Source organism: Humulus lupulus, chromosome 1, assembly GCF_963169125.1.
Source record: "Humulus lupulus chromosome 1, drHumLupu1.1, whole genome shotgun sequence".
NCBI lineage: Eukaryota > Viridiplantae > Streptophyta > Magnoliopsida > Rosales > Cannabaceae > Humulus > Humulus lupulus.
In genome coordinates this window covers 66,728,130-66,738,800 of record NC_084793.1, presented here as the reverse complement: position 1 = coordinate 66,738,800, position 10,671 = coordinate 66,728,130, and the positions used below count along the sequence as shown (strand labels likewise).

The window sequence follows — 10,671 nt, the reverse complement described above, 5'->3', positions numbered from 1 at the left end:
GATTTTGGCATAAACCGACACTTGTTTTATGATGTGAAGCAAAGGAAGATTAATCTTCACTTGTGTCAAGTGCTCAAGGATTTCAACTCGATTATCTGGAATTTTCCAAACAGGTTTCAAAGCCTGCAAAAATGGAACTTTTGCAGAATCATTGGGTGGTGCACTCAAAGGGATAGTATTTGGAGTGCTTGAAGTAGTAGTTTTTATCAATGGATCTTCTAAAGTTTTACCACTTCTAGTTGTGATGTCATTGGCCTACTTAACGTTTTGATCGTTGGAGTTGGAGGATCGGGCCATATGTTGTCCTTATGCATTGAATAGAGGCTGAAAAGGAATTTTGTTTTTTTTAGAAAAAGCCAAGGATACAATCAATTTTAAAAATTGACTTTTCATTTCCTTGATTTCTTCCATCATTTTTTGATTTATTTTGGTTTGTTCCTCTATGAATGCATGAACGATATTCTCAAGAGAATTCCTTTGTGGATGAGCATTGCATTGAGGTGCAGAATAAACCTTTGGTGGTTGAGGTTGATGCTTGTTTCTCCATTGGTTCCGAACGATTGAACTTGGTTAGAATCTCTCCAACTAAAATTTGGGTGGTTTCTCCAACCAGGGTTGTCCGTATGGGAGAATGACTTGTTATATGCTTCTAAGGCATTGCATTGCTCCTCATAAACCCCTCTCATTTCATTAAAAGCTAAGATGTCCTTAGCTAAATGCTTCATCCCTCCAAAAACAAAACAAGGTTCTTATGGTTCCACTTGAGCAACCATGTGTGGTTTTTGGCCACTTTTAGTCATCAAGACCTCGAACTACTTTTTCAAAGCTTCAAGTTGGGCCTTAACACTATCCTATTCTCGAAGTTGATAGATCTCAGATGGTTTATGTTGGTTGGTGCTATCAGTAGCACTTGGACCAGTCGAGGTGTGAGATTTTTTTTTGCAGTTTCTTCGAGATATTCAAGAGTATCATTTAGCTCTTTTTCGAGGAATTCACCATTGCATAAAATCTCTACAAATTGGCATTCTCAACTTGTGAGGCCTTCATAGAAGTGACTGACCAAACAACAGTTCTCATAGCTATGCTGAGGGGATTGATTTAATAGATCTTTGAATCTTTCTCAGACTTGATAGAACTTTTCATTGTCTTTTTGGGAAAATGTGGAAATCTGTCGTTCTAGACTGTTGGTCTTATGGCAAGGGAAATGTTTCAGAAATAAAGATTTGGTCATTTCCTCCCATGTTCCAATAGACCTAGGTCTCAAGGAGTATAACCAACTTTTAGCTTTGTCCTTCAAGGAGAAGGGGAATAGCTTTGGTCACACATAATCGACGTTTTTCAGCTTGGTTATAGAATGTGGCGACTACCTCCTCAAATTCTCTAATATGCATGTATGAGCTTTCGTTTTCCATTCCATGAAATGCGGGCAAGAGTTGAATCATGACAGGTTTAAAGTCTGATGTGGGATATTAGGAAGGAATATAATGCATGAAGGTGTGGAAGTGCGAGTACGATTGAGGTAATTATGGAGAGTTTGTTGGATTTCATCATTGTGAGCCATTGTGAATGAATTATTACCAACTAAGGTGTGTGGAGAAGCAGGAATGGTGGAAGGAGTTCAGGAAGGAGTAGTGGATGAATTGGAAGAAGTTTCACTAGAATTTTCATGATGATTCATCCACTCTCAGAAATGAGAATTAAATTTATTATATTATTTTTTTATTTGATTTGATTTTTTTGATTTTACTATTTTTTAAACTTGTTTCCAGGTTGATTTGGAGGTTTTGGGGTGATCTCCAATGCCTGACTATAACTCCCCAAGGTTACTAAGTAAGTATGGAGGATCACAAATTAACCATTTTCGACCAAATAACCTTTACGTAAAGTAAAATTTCTTATTTTGACAGAACAAGCTTGGTTTTCTTATAGTAACAAGTTCAAAAATGTAATAATACAAGGTATACACACGAAATGTTCCCAGGCCGATTGGCAAGGTTGCCAAGGTACCGCTTTTGACCCACACTTGCCTTAGACAGAACTCCTCGAGGTTCCTAGGAAAGTGTGGAGGGTAACTCTATCACAAGCCTTATTTAACAACCAATCTTTCAAGACAGAACAATATTAGTTTTTACCATTTGTAATATTACACAATTGTTTCCAATACTAAGCATTTTATGATTGAAATTTTATGAACAATTTTATGCAATTTCTTTTTCAAGGAAGACGTCAATTTTAAGGAAAGCTAAGGCAAAGAGAAAGAAAGTATAAACTAAGAAACCTAAAGTAACAAAATAATCAACAAAAAAAGAAAGTAAATTGATGAAACAAACTATTTAACAATGATTTATCAAGGAATATGCTTTTTTTTTTTAAGTTTTACAAATATTTACTAAACTAAAAGGAAGGAAAGAAAAAAAATTAAGAAAATGAAAATAACATTGGAATTATCTAAAAAGAAAATAAAATTAGATAACTAATTTTTTTTTACATTAAGTATATCAATGTATATAAGTTTTTTTAATGATATTTAGAGGTTTTTTCAAACATATATATATATTTGGTGTTTTTTAACTTTTTTACAGTCCCTCATTTATTTTTCAAAAATACTACTTTAAGTTTTTGGAAAATACCTTTTCTAAAGTTTTATATTTACAAAAATGCGGTGTTAATGCAATAACTAAGCATTAACCCACTGCATGTTAAAATATTTAAAAAAAAATCAATATATATATATATGAAAACATCTAAACAACAAATTGACATCAACACAGATACATAATGCCTATATATAAACTTAAACAACTAAAAACCAACATGAAAAAAAATATACATAAAATCTAACACAACACAAAAACAATAACCCCACAACAACACAATGTAACCCATTCCACTTAAAAACAACACGACAACAATCTCACAACAACAACATTAAAAAAAACCCTGAACTTGCACCTAGCCCTCACTGCCCAACCCACCTTGAACCTAGAACCCCTAGCCTCATCCTCACGCAAGCCCAAAAATAGAGCCCAGGTGCACCTTATCCCAAGCTCCGAGCACCCCTGTGATTCGTGACCCCGTCCAAGCACCGAGCTCTGTCACCCATGCACGTCATAGGTGCGATTCCACCTGTGCAAGCACAACCTGACCTAGACCTCTGTGTAAGCCGAAGAACATTTGCCTCTCCCCATCTCAGCTCCAAGTCGCTAGATCCCCAAGTACCAAGTCTTACCACGCGCAAACCAGCCTCTGAGATCCCAGCCGCGAAGCCACAGACCTAGGACCCAAAATGCTGATGCTAACGTCCAGCCTCTCCCACGCTTCGTCGCAACCACCAGCCGAGAGTCCCTTTGCATGAGCCCCTCCACCAGCACCCACACAGCCTCGCCGACTTCCCACCTATGAGAGCTCCACCGAAACCGGAGAGGAGAGTCGATAAAAGTGAAAGAAAAAAACAATGAATAGTAAAAATGTTAAAAAACCCGTGTGTCAATAAAAATGAATAAAATGTGGTTTTTTTGTTACTTTATGTAAATATCTCTTATATTTATATATATATTTGTTTGTTTTACCTACAGAAAAAAATTTCAAATATATAACTAAACTTTTTTTTTTAACAATATTCAAATTAACCAAAAAATTAGCAAATAAAAAAAATAAAACATACACAAGTGGAAGAATACTATGCTAACACAATACTAATACAAAGAAAAATACAAATAAAATTACTAACATCTTCGTAAATATTATACTAAAACTCTTGAAAAACTACCTCCCCGGCAATGGCGCCAAAATTTGATTAACGTCCAAAATGTGACATCCACTAGTGATGGTTGTAGTGTAGATGGGCGGCTGACTCCACAGTGTTGACGCTGTTTTTCGTCAACTTAAATCTGAAGCACACTAAACAATGAATTAAGAAAATAAGGAAGAACAATGGGATTTTTACGTGGTTTAGTAGTTAAAATCTGCCTAGTCCACGAGTCAATATTATTGATCTGTGGTATTCTTCCCAAAACTTTTACAAAGCAATTTAGCAGAGTGTTCTCAGTCCCAAATTGTGCATGTCCACAAATGAAATTCTCCAATCTATTTATAGACTGGTTAAGAAAAATATCTTCCCCTTATTTCGGGAAGTTACAATTCAAATTTGAAATAAATACAAATAAATGCATCAATTACATAATATCCCATGATAATTGGGATTTAATATCAGATAATAACAAATCCCTAAGGAGTAGGGATTTCCTAACAGTTGTCATGTGTAAATTCATTGCTAACCTCGAACACAAGGTTTACACATTTTCGAGACTGACCAACACTTCGAGCTCGATATTATAGTTAGCCTCATCCTTAGCAAATGATTTCATCGAGCTCAATCTTCGGAGACCAACACCTTCGAGATTGCACTAAGACTCGAATTACACATGCATCGGAGAAGATTTCTCTTTCGAGCTTGACGCTTAAGCTCAATCCTTCTGAACTTGTGCTCGAACACCAACAGGAACGAGTCATGAATCATGCACATTTATACAATTGTTGAGCCATTTCTTGTCATTTTCGAGCTTACACTTTACAAGCCTATATTTTGAGACTCATCTATGACGGTGTCGAAATTTGGGTGTAACACACAAGGAGGTAACTAAGAACAAAAGTATTAGTTATTAAATAAACACAAAAGATTAGTACAAGGTAATAGAACTTGAGATTCGTGAATTTTGTTTTTAAAGATTTGATGATGAAATGAGTGAAATAAAAATATGATGTAATCAAGAGAGAAGTAGAAAGGTATCAAGAGTCACCTACATGCATTGTTCATTCATTTGGCCTTTTTAATCCACAAAATATATACAAATAACTAGTTTAGGAGATTTACCATTGAGCACATGTATATATTTCACCAAAATGATATTTGAGTAACAAAGTTCCTTACCTTTGAAGCACAATATTAATCTTATGAAAGACCTAAAAATGATACTATGCCTATAGGCATTAATTCAATAATAGATTAATCATAAAATCAACTATCAATATTATTTTTACTAATTAAAAATATATAGAGAGAGCATGACCAATTCTATATAATTTAATATATTTAGATAAAGATAGAAGCATGGAGAAAGAACATATATTACTCAAATGTTTAAACAATTAAACCATAGTGAATCAAAAGTTACAAATAAATTCACTTTGCATATAGGATCATCTCTAACCCTCCAAGGAGAGTTTGCCTGTTATGCTCGTGATTCTCACAATAATCTAAAGAGAAAATATGAGAAGAAAAAGTGAGACAAAAATTTGCTATAGGCTTTTCTACTCTAAAAAATTGCATAGCAAAACTAAGAAACTAAGCTCCTATTTATAGTCTTAGAAGGGGTTAAAATACAATTTAACTAAATTTGGGGTATAAAAAATAAAACTAAAATATTAATAGTAAAATCTGATTTAAAAAAAAAATCGTTATTATTAATATTAGTTTTATTATTATGATTGTTATTATTTGTTGTGTTCTCTTATGGAGGTACACGAGTGGAGTTTTGGAGCTGCAAATGGATCGCACGCGGACCGAGGAGCACACAATTGCAGCTGGAGCGGCTGGCAGGCGGTAGGTGGCTGCCTGCCTTCTGACACCTCTTTTTGTGCTAATTATCTTGTATTTAAATAACCATTTTTGTCATCTTTTTTATTTAGTTTAATTTAAATAATTATAGAATAATGTTCAAATAATTATTTAAACTTAAGATAATATCTTAACCAACTAAAATATATTTTGTTTTTCTAACAAAAATAAAATAAGATAAATAATTTTTCAAATTCAAACAATTTAAAAAATTAATTAAATAAAAGATAATTAGCACAAAAATAGGATCTTGCTTGGGAACCAAGATTGGTGCCCTAGATAACTAGGGCCGAGGCATGGTGGAGGAGCCAAGAGGCTCAGGTGGTTGCTGTAGTGCGGCTGGTGCAGAGCCTCAACCATAGGGCCATGCGCATGGGAGCAGGGGAACGTCTGGAGGCATGCGTGCAGGAGGGAGGGGCTCGCTGGGTGACATGCGTGTGGGGTAGGGCTCGCCTAGGCGGCTGTGCGCGCGCATGGAGGGGCTTGCGTGGGCAGCTGGGTGATTGCGATTGGGGCCCGTGTGGGCAGTTGGGTGCGCATAGTTGGGGGGGCTTGGGCTTCTGGCATTGGCTGGTGGCTCGGGTCCCTTTTCTTTCTCTTGTATATATTTTTATATTTAAATTTTAAAAATTAAAATTACAAAAAATTCCATGCCCTTTATGGATTACACAAGATCTAGAAATTCAAAATTTCTAACCCAATAGCATCATATAATTAACGATCCATCATTCAACCATACATTTAAAAAACCTATCCATCCATTCAATATATATATATCACCATACATATAACAAATGCAAGAAACCAACATAACATTTGATATATATATATACATATATGTAGACTGCTCTAGTTACATTTGTTGGTGTTAAATATGAAAATCAGAATACGCAACGAAATGCGATCTTTTAAAAATTTATTAATACCAGCCAGGATCATACATTTATATAGAATAAATTTTTTTTACGCAATAACTCATCCTTCTCTTTTATTTTTATATATTTTTAAAATTTATAAAAAAATTTATATTAGTGGCAATAAAACTAAATCTATACTAATATGGGTACTTAAATAAAATTGCAATTTTATAGTCAAAGTTTTTTATTTCTTAATTCTTTTGTTTTTTTTATATGCTATTACAAAAGTAAAAAATTGATTTTATACATTTATTTTCAAAATAAATGAATGAATATTTAAAGCAAGAATACTAAATCTCTACAAATATATAATCTTATTATATGTTTGGTAGGCAGGACAGAGAGGCCCATCAGATAATAGGATAGACATTGATATGATAGTTGCTCTCCTTTATTTTTTTTAAATGATATATGGCATTTCAAATTTTCAACTGAGAAACTCTCCCTCCATCTCTTCTATCTCTTACTCTCTCCCTCTTTGGAAATAAGAGATTCAACTTCAAAAGTAATCGTTATTTATAAACAAGTTAACTTGTGACAAGACACATTTAACACGGTATTTAAACATGTCGTATTTAGTTTGTGTTAACCTTATATGACACATTTATATTTTTTTTTATATTTAACCCATACGGATAAAATAAAAATGATAAACAGAGTCAAACAACTCACTTCAACCCATTTAACACCTATTTATATGTTACATAGGTTAATTTAATACATTAACAAATAGGTTAACCTAGGTTAACTTTAGGTTAACCTATTTATGAAGTGTTTGGTAATCTAAACTTAATCGTGTGAAATTGGTCAATTTCAGGTTTAGCGGGTTAAGCTGGTTTTTACCTGTAATTTAATTGTGTCTAATTGAGTTTCACCTCTTTTCACTCATACCTTTTTATGCTAAACCAAAACCCGCTAAATTTTTGTCGTTTTCGAGTCGTGTAATCATGTTGTAAACTATATTGACAACCTTTGGTTTTATTAATTCAATTACCATAACGTTGGACCGCATATTAGTCATAGGTTTCATAAAAATAATGAATTGATGGAATATATTACTCTTATTTGGATATGAAATTTCGTATTTTAATATTACCAAGTGATTTAAAATAAACAACTTAATTAAATGGGGAATAAGGATTAAGTTGTTTAGACAGATTCTAATTTTGTTAACACTACTTATGCAATTGTTTAAACAGAAATGGAAAAACAGGTTAAAATACTGTTTACCCAAAAACAGTTTTTGATGACGTGGCAATGATTTCTCACACGTGGTTGACATGTGGAAGATTTGAAATAAATAGGTGTTGTTCAATTATCAACCAGCTACCCGTTGCTTCATCAAACCTCACGATTAGATGCGACCAGGCTGGTCGTATGCTTCGGTTTATTTCCTTAAAAGATTGTAATCTTATAATAACTACGTTGACTATTTCCTTTTTATTGCTTTGATACACGGATATTAAGGATAGTTAAGGCCCATCGACCCATGTAACCCCCCTTGAGCCTATAAATATGCATGAGAGAGCTCAAGGAACAAACTTTTGGCTTTTGAATCTTTTTTTTCTGAATATTGAGAGAAAGAGCATTTAGTGCGATTATCCTCCAAACAGTTGTATTTCTCCTAAGGCTTGTGAAACTCAAGAACCTTAGTTCTGTGATCACAGCATTGGGATTCAATATTAATAATAGTACTAAGTGGATGTCATTACCATCCATTGGGGCTGAACCACTATAAATCGTTTATGTCTATTCTTTACCATTAGATTCCATTCTTAATTATTATCTCATTTCTTGTCGTATTTTTGACTCCGTGTCGTTGGCCAAATCGAGGGTCAACATTCTGGTGCTTTCATTGAGAGTTTTGATCAAGAAGCTATAAGAAAATCAAATGGCAAAGACATATAAGAAAGCAGGATCGGCCGCTGGCGCTGCATCATCTCAACCTCCTCCTCCAAATGTGGTGGAGAATGAATCACATTTAGAGTTTGAAGAGGAGGAGTTGGATATGGAAACACTAAGGGTAACACTAGGGGTGTTGAAAAATGAGTTGGCCAATCTGAGGGCCAATCAGGAGAACGCAGCGGAGACAATGGCGCTGCAGCAGAGAGAAATTGAACGCCAGCGCTAGAAGTTGAGTGAGCGGCAAGTGAACATGGACCGTCGGCAGAGGGATGCCATGGCTACTCTCTAAGCATCCATTCAATTGGCTCGAGGATAGGTTATGCCGGCCTCTCAAGCGGATTAGCCACCGAGCGCGCCACCACAACAGGCTCCCAATCCAAGTACTCCACTCCAGCCGACAATCCCCCAAAGGTCGGAGTAGCCACCTGTGGCTCAGGATGATGTCCCCATTCGGGATCTTGAGCAGCAGCCTCCATCTCAAGCTGGTTGAGGCAATCCCCAGCACCAGAGGCAGAATAGGGCTGGCAGTCGCCCCGCAGCCCTAGACGCCAAGGGGATGAAGAACCAAATCCACAGAGCAGGGGGCAGCGACCTTCTGCCATCAGAAGGAACAACAAGTCAAGCTCTGCGGTCAGGGACCCCCCACGTCATATTAATGCACGGGGGCCCAACGACCAGCGCATGCGTCCCCCTGACACTTGGGAAATTCCAGTTCGAGGAGGAAATTGCGTGAACAGTCTGTCACGTGGTAGTCGGCCACTGTTTAGAGATGGCCATGAATATAATGAAGCCGATTCTGGCAGAGGAAATGCTGGTCGAAGGAATGAGGAAAGAGGTGGAGACAGAAGCCCCCCACCTAGAGAAAATAGGCTAGCAAGCCATAACGTTGGGGGGCAATCCAGGCAGCATAACGTCTTTGATCGGCTAGGAGTTAGTGAGAAGAGGCGCAGGGATGATGATTTGAGGGATGTACTCAACGACCGTCATGAGAGGCACGATGAGTACGCTCCTCCGACACTGGTCGCCCCAGCGATCCCAAAAACGGTTCAGGCTCAGATTGATGCTCTGAACCAAGTAGTACAACAGCTGGTCGGGGGTTGAACATCCCACATAGAATACGATCGGAGGAGGGGAACTCCATTTGTGCAAAGGATTGCTGTGGCAGAAACCCCCATTAAATTCAAAATGCCAACACTGCCAAACTTTGATGGGTACGGAGACCCAGTGTCTCATGTAAACAAATTTGAGATACAAATAGATATACAAAAAGTGTCAGAAGATACCCGCTGCAGGATCTTCCTTGCAACACTATCTGACACCGCCAAGGAGTGGTTCTTTAAGTTCCCTCCTGCTAGTATAGTATCCTGGGAGATGTTCATGAAGAAATTCTACGGACAATTCTATGCGGGTCACGTACACCCCACAGATGCCAACTAGCTGGTCGAGATACGCCAAAAGGGGGGAGAGCCCTTGAAGGAGTATGTCCAACGCTTTATGCGAGTAGCGACTGGAGCCAAGATAGTGGGCGATGAAGGAAAAATGATGGCCCTAACTGCTGGGGTTAGACGCCATTCTCCCCTCTGGAGTAGCCTAAGAAAGAATGGGGTAAGTAGTACCTAAGAGTTTTTGGATCGAGCTGATCGGTACATCAAGCTCGAGGACGCAATTTCTAATGAGGGGAAATTGCCTACGAAGGACAAGGGGCCAAAGGAAGAACCCGCCAAGGCTGCCAACGGGTCGAAGAAACCCAATGGCAGCGGCAAGGGCAACGGGAACGAAAATGGCAGAAATGGTGGAAAACGGGCGAGCAATGAGTCATCGACATCTGACAATAAACGCCCCAAAGGAAATCGATATGAGCTGAGATTCACCAACTATATGGCCCTTGTCGAAAGTCGAGCAGAAGTCTACCAGGCGACCAGCTCTAGTGTGCCTTATATGCGACCCGCATATATAAGGAAGGATATCTCCAAGAGACATACAACAAAATTTTGTCGTTTTCACAATGGCTACGGACACGACACTAATGAATGCAACCAGTTGAAGGACAAAATTGAGTTCCTGATTAGGCAGGGACATCTAAGGAGATATGTGCGAGCCGCAGGAGGGTCTCAGCGAGAGGCTCAAGGTGGCAACGAGCAGGCGCCTACACGCCAATGCTCGCTGCCTTTACAACCAGCTCCTGTGGCAGGCACGTTACTCACCATCTGTGGTGGCCCACACCTTGCAGGG

General features: G+C 37.5%; 1 non-coding gene across 1 annotated transcript; it reads left to right on the top strand.

Moving 5' to 3' along the window:
* Positions 1-1,076: 1,076 nt before the first annotated feature.
* LOC133813242 (small nucleolar RNA R71) lies at positions 1,077-1,184 on the top strand. The gene has a single exon (XR_009884275.1). It is a non-coding gene; the product is annotated as a small nucleolar RNA R71 (small nucleolar RNA).
* The last annotated feature ends 9,487 nt before the right edge of the window (positions 1,185-10,671 follow it).